Raw genomic sequence first — 9,803 nt, forward strand, 5'->3', positions numbered from 1 at the left:
TCCTGTGGAACACGTTGAGATCATGAAAATAAAAATAAAAAATCAATAGGAAATTCAACTCCACATGATCTAGGTGAGTGAGTACGATAATATTATGCTTGTCACGTTCATTGCATACCCGAGTAGCAACGGAAATAGTCTTGCACACACACCGGCCGCCTTGGTGCCTAAAGGTACATGTATGATTCAAGAATACAATCATGTTTGCTTGCACTGTCGCGAGATCAGCACCGCCTGTTAGTGACCCTATTTCACGCTAATGATTATCATGGTGTATGTTTTGCTCACTCCTTTTCCACAAAGCCAGCATGCTATGGAAGTGTGTACCACCATAATCTCACTTCTACAACTTGTCTCCCGAAATTCAAACATTCCCTCGGCCAGCACTATTGCCGATACGATCGCTACACTAATACCACCACATAGCAACTCCTTGACTTTCGGAATTGCTACGGCTGTTTGTTTTCTTTGTTTCCTTTGATGTACCATTGCTTTACTCTCTCCCGAATACGAGTATTAGTTGATGAAATTTGTTTGAGTAGGAGATCCCTCAACAGGCCTAGAGCCTCTGGGTAATTCTAAAATACAATAAATACAAAAAAAAGTAGGCAATCCAATACAATCCAATACATGTAGAATTGCACGTGTACACCAGTACGATGTCCCGTTATTGTGCTAGTTGATACATTACGTTGTAAATCGTTGCGGGTAAGAGAGCGCGATAAAGTAAGTTTGTAAGTAGCGTACAGTCATGTACTGTCATAATATAATTGATTCAGAACGTCATGTTCAACCTACCCCAACTATCATTTTCGCCAGGAACTTGGCACATTCATTCATCTTGGGCACCCTGTAAGAAGACCTTAGGCTCTGTTGGGAATGCCCAAGTAAAATCATAAAAAATACAATACAATACTGTGACATTATACCGTGATTAAAGTTACATAACGTGATGCATGACTGTACAATGTGCTGTCTGGTGATCGCTTCTTTTAACAGCTTCATTTGCCTTTTCTCTCTATAGGTTTAAAAGGCTCCAAACCCAGGTGTATCGAGCCCTCTTTCTCGGGTTACCACAACTCCCTCCAAGTGTAACATGAGTCATTAGTGCAAAATTGTGTATGATGCCATATGGCTTGATTCGAAGACGAATATGGGCTTGGTTGAAACACACACACGCTTCGAACCAGTTAGTTTCGTCCGCGCCATCCCCGAAGCCAGGCCCGAGGCACTCGCGACAAACGGGCCGCTACCACCAGGCACAATTCACCTCGAGATCCATCACATCTCGATGTGCAGTGCTGGCAACTGAAATCCGACCCCTGAGCGGTGCGCTCACATCGCAAAGACCCAACACGGGATTGTAGGTGACAAAGAGCAATGCATGTGCTTTGCACTCGTGGATGTACATTGTGGTTGTCTCCAGCGGAGAACTCATGAATAATTCAGCGATGGCCATCATACTCTTACTAGTCATAGTACGGCAGTAGTAGTACATGACATTGTAGTCCAATCCAGGGTCAGCCGCACTTCATTGTCATTGGCCAGCACAGGAATTTCCGAACTATCATGACAACAACAATTATGGATATGTCCCTATGGGAGTACGTGCACTAGCAGGGTGTACATGCACATGTGCTGCACTAGTTTTATGTGTGACGTTTTTCAAGTGAAGAGATTCATGTATGTGGCCTTGATCACGAGATCATGCGACCTACTCCACATGAGCTAGAGTACGGTCAGATACCAGGGCAGTGCACCCCCTCTATGCCGTATACTATAATAGTAGGTATACTAGGCTCTACAGCCTCTGAGTCTGACGTCTGACCTCTAACTCCACACACTGCACTGATCGTGCTCGCGTGAGTTGCACAGTCATCATTCATCCACTTCACATTTCCACGTTGAATCTCACCCACCTTTTTCCCTAGCCTTCAGCGGTTGCCGGGTGCGAATACGAAAGCAGCGGACTTGGATTCATGCCCCTCAGTCAGCACTTGATCACGGTGCCGATCACTTCACAGAAATAATTAATCATCATGGCCCCTCCGACCGAGAGACGAAAGAAGGCAGTCAAAAGGCGAACAGCGAAGAAACGGGATGTTTCCACGAAGCGAAGCAGCAAGAGATGCACAACATCGTTTTCAAGCCATCATCCTCGGGCACCCAGCAGCCATGAAACACTGGGTCCCTGCAGAGAGATTCCCCGGGCTGTGAGCAATGCGTGTGCGTGCAGAGATAGCGCCAGTCCAGATATCAGGCCTGACGAGACCATGGAGGATGGCGAACAGCGCGTCGCCGGCAAGAGCAGCATGTCTCTACAGTGGGTTAAACCTCCGATCAAGGTACGCTCTACTAGCTGCTAGGCTATGTTCACACTGTTATTTGCCTTAGTACGATGGGTGGTAGGTACCTCCCTTTCCGCCTTCTTAGTCTAGACGATGTCTCTCTAAGTGTTTGTGGAAGCCTGGAATAACTAGGGAATACACGCATGGTCTTCCACAAAGTGTTAACATGACATTACTGTCGCCGATGGCGGAGATCACCAACCATACTAGAGAGAATTCTTGTTTCGCTGACGACACGTAGTCGCTGGGCTGGGAAAGTGTTCTTCAGACACTTCTGAATCTCCTTCATCATTATCACCGTTGCGTCTTCAACCGGTTCCCCATCCACGAACTGCTTTCAAAACTTCTCTCCGTGCATTTCTGCTCGTCGGTACGGGCCATTGGCTACTCTGATCAACGTTTGTCTCTCTTTCTTCCGCCACGAGAGCAAATGGTTGAATTCATTCGAAGTATCTCGACAAAGCAGGACATTGGTGGTGAGGGCTTTTCCGCGCGCACCATGCATGAAATTTAGTCTGCTCTTGATCTGATGTTGCATCATAGCCTGAGCCTAAGCAAGAACTTTCTGTGTTCTGCTCCCTGGCTCAACGTGCCATCTGCAAATGTGCACTTGTCCGGCACCAAACATGGAGTATCGATGGCAATTAGTTCAGCAGCCCATAACTACGGTATATCCCTCGTGCATTTTCCATTCTGTGCCTTGTGTGTAATCACGGTAGAAATCTTTAACCCTCTGCAACGGAAGCCACATCAAAGTCTGTGGGGATTGCCCAAGTAAAACTGCCACAACATCTAGTCGTTGAAAACAGATTCTCATATCGTATCAGCACTCGTGCTGGCAGGGGCACTACATTCTTTTGTTCATGTTTCAAGGCTTCATGTTCCTTGTCCTTGATGTGTCTCACCGTGGGTGGTTGGATACATTCAAGTGCAGGACTATTTCCGTCGGGAATGTGTGTATGTTGTAGGAGTACCTAGACACACAGCCTCCATTCCTGCGTGGCTCGTCGCGAGGGTGCCAGAGCAACTGGAGGTGAGCTGGTTGAACCGAATTTTCGAAGCTGAGAATGGCATCTAAGATCAAATTGCCTGGCAGAAATTTGAAGTCCAGACTATCTCAGTCCGTACCACCTCTTGCAGCCGGCATACCATGTGCAAGGTAGAAGGCCGGGAGGTCTGATCCCTGATGAGCTGAGAATACCATGATTTTTCCTTTTCCGTGAGTTTTATTCTCCTCGAGCAAACAGGGAACCTGTTTCTTGTCTACCAGTGTACTGGCATCAGCCAGTGAGTCAAATAGACCTGGTCATAGGACTCCCTCGTGCCATGGTCAAGCATGCAAGAAGCCCATGCATCGTAGGTTGCAGGGGACACCTTGCGAGCAATCCCAGAAAATTCCTATTACTTGTTGCATTGGAGAGCACCTACCCACACGAGCAAACACAATGGTGTCAGGATAAAATAATGATATGTAAATAGAGAAGGTGTACAGGGCATCGACAAGTATAAAATTTGCCAAATCTGAGTAGGTTTAAAACTTCATTCAGCATATTATTTATCAGTCAGTATTTAAAAGTTTTTCCTCGTTGTCTCCATTTTCTTACCCGCTGTTCGTGGGGCAGAACCAGACGCATTATAGGGCACATGTAATGCTATGTTGGCGCCGCACAGCATTGTTTTGCCCTCATTGTAGAGTTTGTGTAGTTTGCTTGTTGTCGAGAGTAGCGTTTGCCCTGCTGTTCTCACGCCGGTCTGCTACTTCGATAATTCCCAACACGGCCATATCATGACTGCCCAATCACCATCACACAATTAGTGATTTCAAGGTCCGTCAGAATGTCGGTCTTTGGATAAGGGTATCTGTATTAAACTACTTGCTCAGCTTCTGTGTTCTACTCTTACTTTCGTCCTCCCTTCAATTTATGTATCTCTCTTCATTTTGTCTTGAGTCGAGTTGTGTTCTTCTGTAGAAGAAGAAATGAATCAGTAGTGGATTAGCTCTGCTCTCCACCATCCTTCCTCCCCTTCTCTATCCGTGCCTTCTTGCACCGTTGGTACCAAGACGTTTTCATCGATATTACAGACTCCTGGTCGTATGAGACATAATGAGTATCTGTCAGTTTATTGACACATCATCGCTGCTTCTCTATGTGGATTCTCGACCCTTCGTTTTTATCGCTCAGCATGGATGTGGTTCTCAGCTGGGTTGTGTTTCTAGTAGGGAATACATGTAATGCTGTATTTTAAGCTCACTGTGTACTGGTCAAGACACTGAAAAAGCCCACCAGTATTCGCTCGGCGTGGACTGCAGAAGGGCATGTCGAACATCTCCTATAGTTTCCTCCATTCCCCTGCTGATCAGGTCCAGAACACAGAACGTTGTTGTTGTTTAAGTTTATTTGATGTCGCACCAAAACAGGCGATTTCGCCTCCCTTGATACATGCGAACGACAGAGAGAGAGAGAGAAAGAGAGAGAGAGAGAGAGAGAGAGAGAGAGAGAGAGAGAGAGAGAGAGAGAAGAGAGAGAGAGAGAGAGAGAGAGAGAGAGAGAGAGAGAGAGAGAGAGAGAGAGAGAGAGAGAGAGAGAGAGAGAGAGGGAGGGAGGGGGGGGGGGGGAGGGAAGATTACTAGTTAATGGCACTCTCGTGCTTCAGTAGTATTGTTTGGTTTTGATATTGTTCGATGGGGGACGACCTGTGTGGGTAAGCATCCCTTGTTTCACCACCAGCTGCCGGCCGATGTAAAAGTGACAAACCTACCTGTGTGCCTTGCAGATGAGAAGGCCTAAAGAATCCCGCTTCAAACTTTTCCTAACCAGGACGCTTGTTCCACAATGGATAAACAGCGCGTATGTCATCTTCTTCTTTCTCCGAGATAGTTCGTGGTTCAATAGTATGTATTTAGATAGTACTCATTTTAGAAAATTAATATCGAGGCATATCACTATTACTAGGAATGTATTCTTGCATAATAATACCGGACATTCACCATTCACTTTGTACAGCACATCGGTAAAGGACGAACTAATGGGAAACAATCCTTCCGAGATGCTTCTTTAACCCCTCCTGTTGCGTAGGTGGCCTCAAATTTAGCCGCGTAGCCTTGTCAACATAATACAGAACACAAGTGCATAGACCGCCGATGAGCCGATGAGCGATGGAGGCGATGTTCTCTAGCCCTTACGACATTACAGGATGGCAGTCATGTTCTGGTGGTAACGGCAGCTCCAAGGGAATGGAGTTGTATTTCTGCTACAATCAGAACAGGGATTATTTCGAAAACATCCAAGAAAAGAGACCGTGGTCTCCTTCCCCCAGTTGCTATTACTCCTCTGATGCCAATTGGAATTCGACAATCATTCTAAAGGAGAGAATTAGTTCGGACACACAGGAAACATCCCTAGGAAGTGGGAATTCCTTTGCGATTGGCTCATTGGATTTACATGTACGAGTCGTACATCTAGATGTCCATGTACGAGGTGGGATGTCATGGATACTAGCATTGCGCTTAGAGATCAGCCCACTTCCACTAGCTGGTGTTTACCCCGTCGTGCAGTTTCCTTTTTCTTTTTTAACCTTGGTATTCTCCACCTATATAATAATCTTTATTTCAGGATTACCCATAGTTATGTGAGTGTCTCTCTGCAAGACCTAAACGAGCGTATCATCGGAGGCGTGAACGATGGCACACTGACACTCAGTTGCCTCCATACTGGGGTTCTGAAGAGGTAGTATTGCGGTGCACCGCGTTTGCTTTCTCCATTATCTGCCTCTTACTAGTCTTATTTCGGAGTAGTTTATCATTGGAACCTCCTCAACCCGACTAAGCCTCCCTTGCTTCGCAAACCATGCTGATAATTATTTGAAGGTTAAAAGCATCGGTTCGTTTCGTGAAAACAATAGGTTGTTGCACTTGCGGGCCTCCGTGTGTACGTTGTAGTAATGGATAAGGAGTGCAATAGATAATGTGTATCATTTTACTTTGGAATGGTCATTCTTTCTCGGTCCTCCTATTGTTTGAACCAGCTCTACCACTCGGTATTGAGCACTCTCTTGGACAGCCTGGAACCTCTCCGTTTTGAATGGTCATAGCATAGAGGAATAGTCCGCGAATTGACTGATGATGCTGCTGCTGTGAATCCGTCACACTATCGAGCTGGTATTGATTACACTGGAGCCTACGAGATATCCAACCTGCGAGCCAGGACGTCATAAGTACCACTGGCTGACGCGGAAGAAATCCATTGCTCGCTGTTCCGGAACTTGGCTTTCGCGACACCGGTGGCAATCGATGTTCGACCCACTTTCACTCTTCATTGGCCTGTTTGTTTTTCTCTGGCAAGGCGTTTCAAGACCATGGTCTTGATACGGTGTGTGTCTGCGGCTAGAGGCCCGCTCCTCGTCCCAGCTATGCTACTTCAACATTGTTCACATCACACTGCCATTAGCCAGGTGCTGTGTTGCTCGCACGCACTCCAATCTGACTTCAGGACAAAGCCTGCACGCCATTCATTGCACAAGTGTTTCTTCATATCGTCCTCAACAGCAGAAACCCTGGCGGACCCCGAAATGGCCAGCACTTAGCAGCGTGAGCGCATACGAGCATAGACATTGTCAGCTCTTGAAAGTACACGAGAAACTAGTCGCCAAGTTTTGGATAGCACCATTGAGCTCTGGCATGGTTCCTCTGGTGAAAATACAGAAACCTTGATCGGAATGGGCCTCCCTGATCCAACGATGTGCCTGTACCGGGTCATGCTATGGCCATCATGGCTCTATGACCAAACAAGACCATTACATTTTCTTTATGGATCACTTTAAAGAGGCACGTGTCGCAGTCACGTGCTCGCGGATTTGGGGGTCGCCTGGGTCAACGTTGAGAATGGCGATCGACTTCGGCGCTCTAAGTTTAAGTTCAGGGTGAGTGAGTCTGGAACCACCTTACATTATCTTGCCCATTCCTGGTGGGTGCTGAATTCGCGTACCTGTTACTGTGTGCCTCTGGATGTCAGAGTGCTCCACTCATAATTATTATGTTATTGCAGCCTTTAGTTATAGCCTTTTCTGCGAAGATCCAGTTCATGCAGTGATGCTAGCGGAGCATGGCTGCGGGAACCACACTGAGGAACATTCATGTAGGCTATTGGGATTTGGAAATGATCTTGCCTCTGCTTTCGAACAATAACTGCGGGCTTGAATCCTGAGCAAGTCATTCACCCCTCAGGCTCATCTGATGTAGATAAAACGGGTAGAAAGCGCCTGGTTGGTCATTGGCGGGTCGAACTCGCCTTGACGGCTCAATCATGGTCTTTTCTTGCACCGCATACGAAGTCAACATTCTACTAAAGTGATTGTCTTCTACTACCGGTGTACATGTATGTACAAACACATGTAGTGCGGGGAACATTCAGCATAATGTCAGAATCTGTCAAAAACCACAAAAACAACGGCCAGTCTGAAAAGCTACAGTCATGTAGATGCATGGCAACATACAGTAGATACCCAAACATTACGCTGTGTACTTGCTCGTCTTTGGAGTTACTAACACTGCAGGAGCCACGCTGTCCTGGGCCACAAACTGTGGGCTCCAGTGCATCAACTTCAAGTATAGAGGGGAGGATGAAGTAAAGGAAGAAACCTTGTAGGCCGATCATGGATCCGGGTGGCCGTACACTGACAAATCTGTAATTGGGTCGGAGCACTTGCCTTCCGGTGTCACCGTGTAGAACGGCTTCAAATGACTATGTACATGTACATACACTGATACAGTACATGTGGGTGCCAGGCAGTAGTATAGACTGACAGTATAAATACATCAGTAGTAATTCAGTGTCAGTCTATACTCTCATTTCTGCTCACTTTTCGTGTTCCCGCCATCGCCAAGTGCGTGTCGTAATTTGATCCAGCAGAGATACGAGATGCCAGACTGCTCAGAGATTCCCGGTTCGTAGACTATTACTAGTAATAGCGGCCAAAGGGTGACAGGCCTCAATCAAAACAAACAAAGAGCTGAGCCACGCGGTAACGCCACGCCCGTAGACTTTGGCTGAAATTGGCTAGTACTGTACTGGCACTCCATGGAACGTAATCTCAAGTCCTTCCATTCAATCATGAACGACACAGTACATGATTGTACTCGCTTGCTCGATGACAGAATGACGTAGGGGTCTTGAGGATGTACATTACAGTACAACTACAAGAAGCCCTTGTTTTGTCCGGACAATGATTCATGACATAATAACAGCCCCCGTTCCCGCGCCGTGGGCTCACTAGAGTATTGTATATGCGTGAAGGCAAGACTTTCGCATTGAGCATCAGAGCATGTCCATGAAACCTAGGCCTAATGAAAACCGTTACACTTAGTGCTTAATAGTGTAAGTAGGTGTTGGTCCAAAACGTTTTCTGTGAGTATGAGATAGGCTGGTCGACTTTACTGTGAGTATGAGATAGACCGATCGACTTCCCTAGATCAGAGCAAGTGCCACTGTGGTCTCCGGATAAAAACTTCATTCATCATGCCTCTGCCATCAAAGACTAAATTAGAAATGTGGAGGAGAGAGGTGTGGCCAGCAGTTGATCGACACATCAAGCGTCGGAACAGGCACTCTGGCTGGCTGCTGAGGTAACTGGTTCAATCTACTTTACAACAATTGTAGATAACGATCATTGCTGCCTGTGCCTGTTCCTGGGGATGACCCAGGCCAGAGGAAAATACAGTCTACTTGAAGTATGTTTATCAACGTGGCACCCCACCCACGGCACCAAAACACAATGTTGCGAGAGACAATGTGTAGCTTATCCCTATGTCGACGCTACCGCGTACATCGTCCGCTTGTGGACGTGGTCGCGTCTTCCAACAAGCCATCAGTTGAACAAGCAAGGCGTTCAAGCCAAACATCCTCTCAGAATTGCTTGCATTTCATTCTCTTCTAGTGCTATTTACCAAGATGCGTGTGCTTGCTCGGATCTGATACATAGACTGCAGGCTTCGGTCAGATTTCCTAGGTCATCAGTCTTCTATTAGAAGGATGGAAATGTGCTGCGCAATCTGAGAATTCAGTTTTACTCTGGAAGGTGGCTGGGGAATTATTGTCAGAAGATAGGCAGTATACTCGTAGCTTTGGTTAGGAATAGTCTGGACCCAAGAGTCGATCTGACTGTGAGTAATCGGCCATGCCAGAACGCTGGACTGCACTCCAGATAACTGGTCACTCTGACGTCCATTTTGTCCGCCATACATGTACGTGTGCAGGATACATACACATACTTGCCCTGGCAACTGAAATCCGCCCCCTGAGCTATGCGTTCACATTCTAGCGGTCTCTATTTCGTAGTTTTACTATCCTGTGTCGGGTCTTTGCGATGTGAGCACACCGTTCAGGGGTCGGATTTCAGTTGCCAGCACTGTACTTGTCCTGGCATGGTATGGTTGTGTCGACAAGCCTTTCCGTAACT

The sequence above is a fragment of the Sycon ciliatum genome, chromosome 2 (assembly GCF_964019385.1).
Source record: "Sycon ciliatum chromosome 2, ocSycCili1.1, whole genome shotgun sequence".
In the NCBI taxonomy this organism is placed as follows: domain Eukaryota; kingdom Metazoa; phylum Porifera; class Calcarea; order Leucosolenida; family Sycettidae; genus Sycon; species Sycon ciliatum.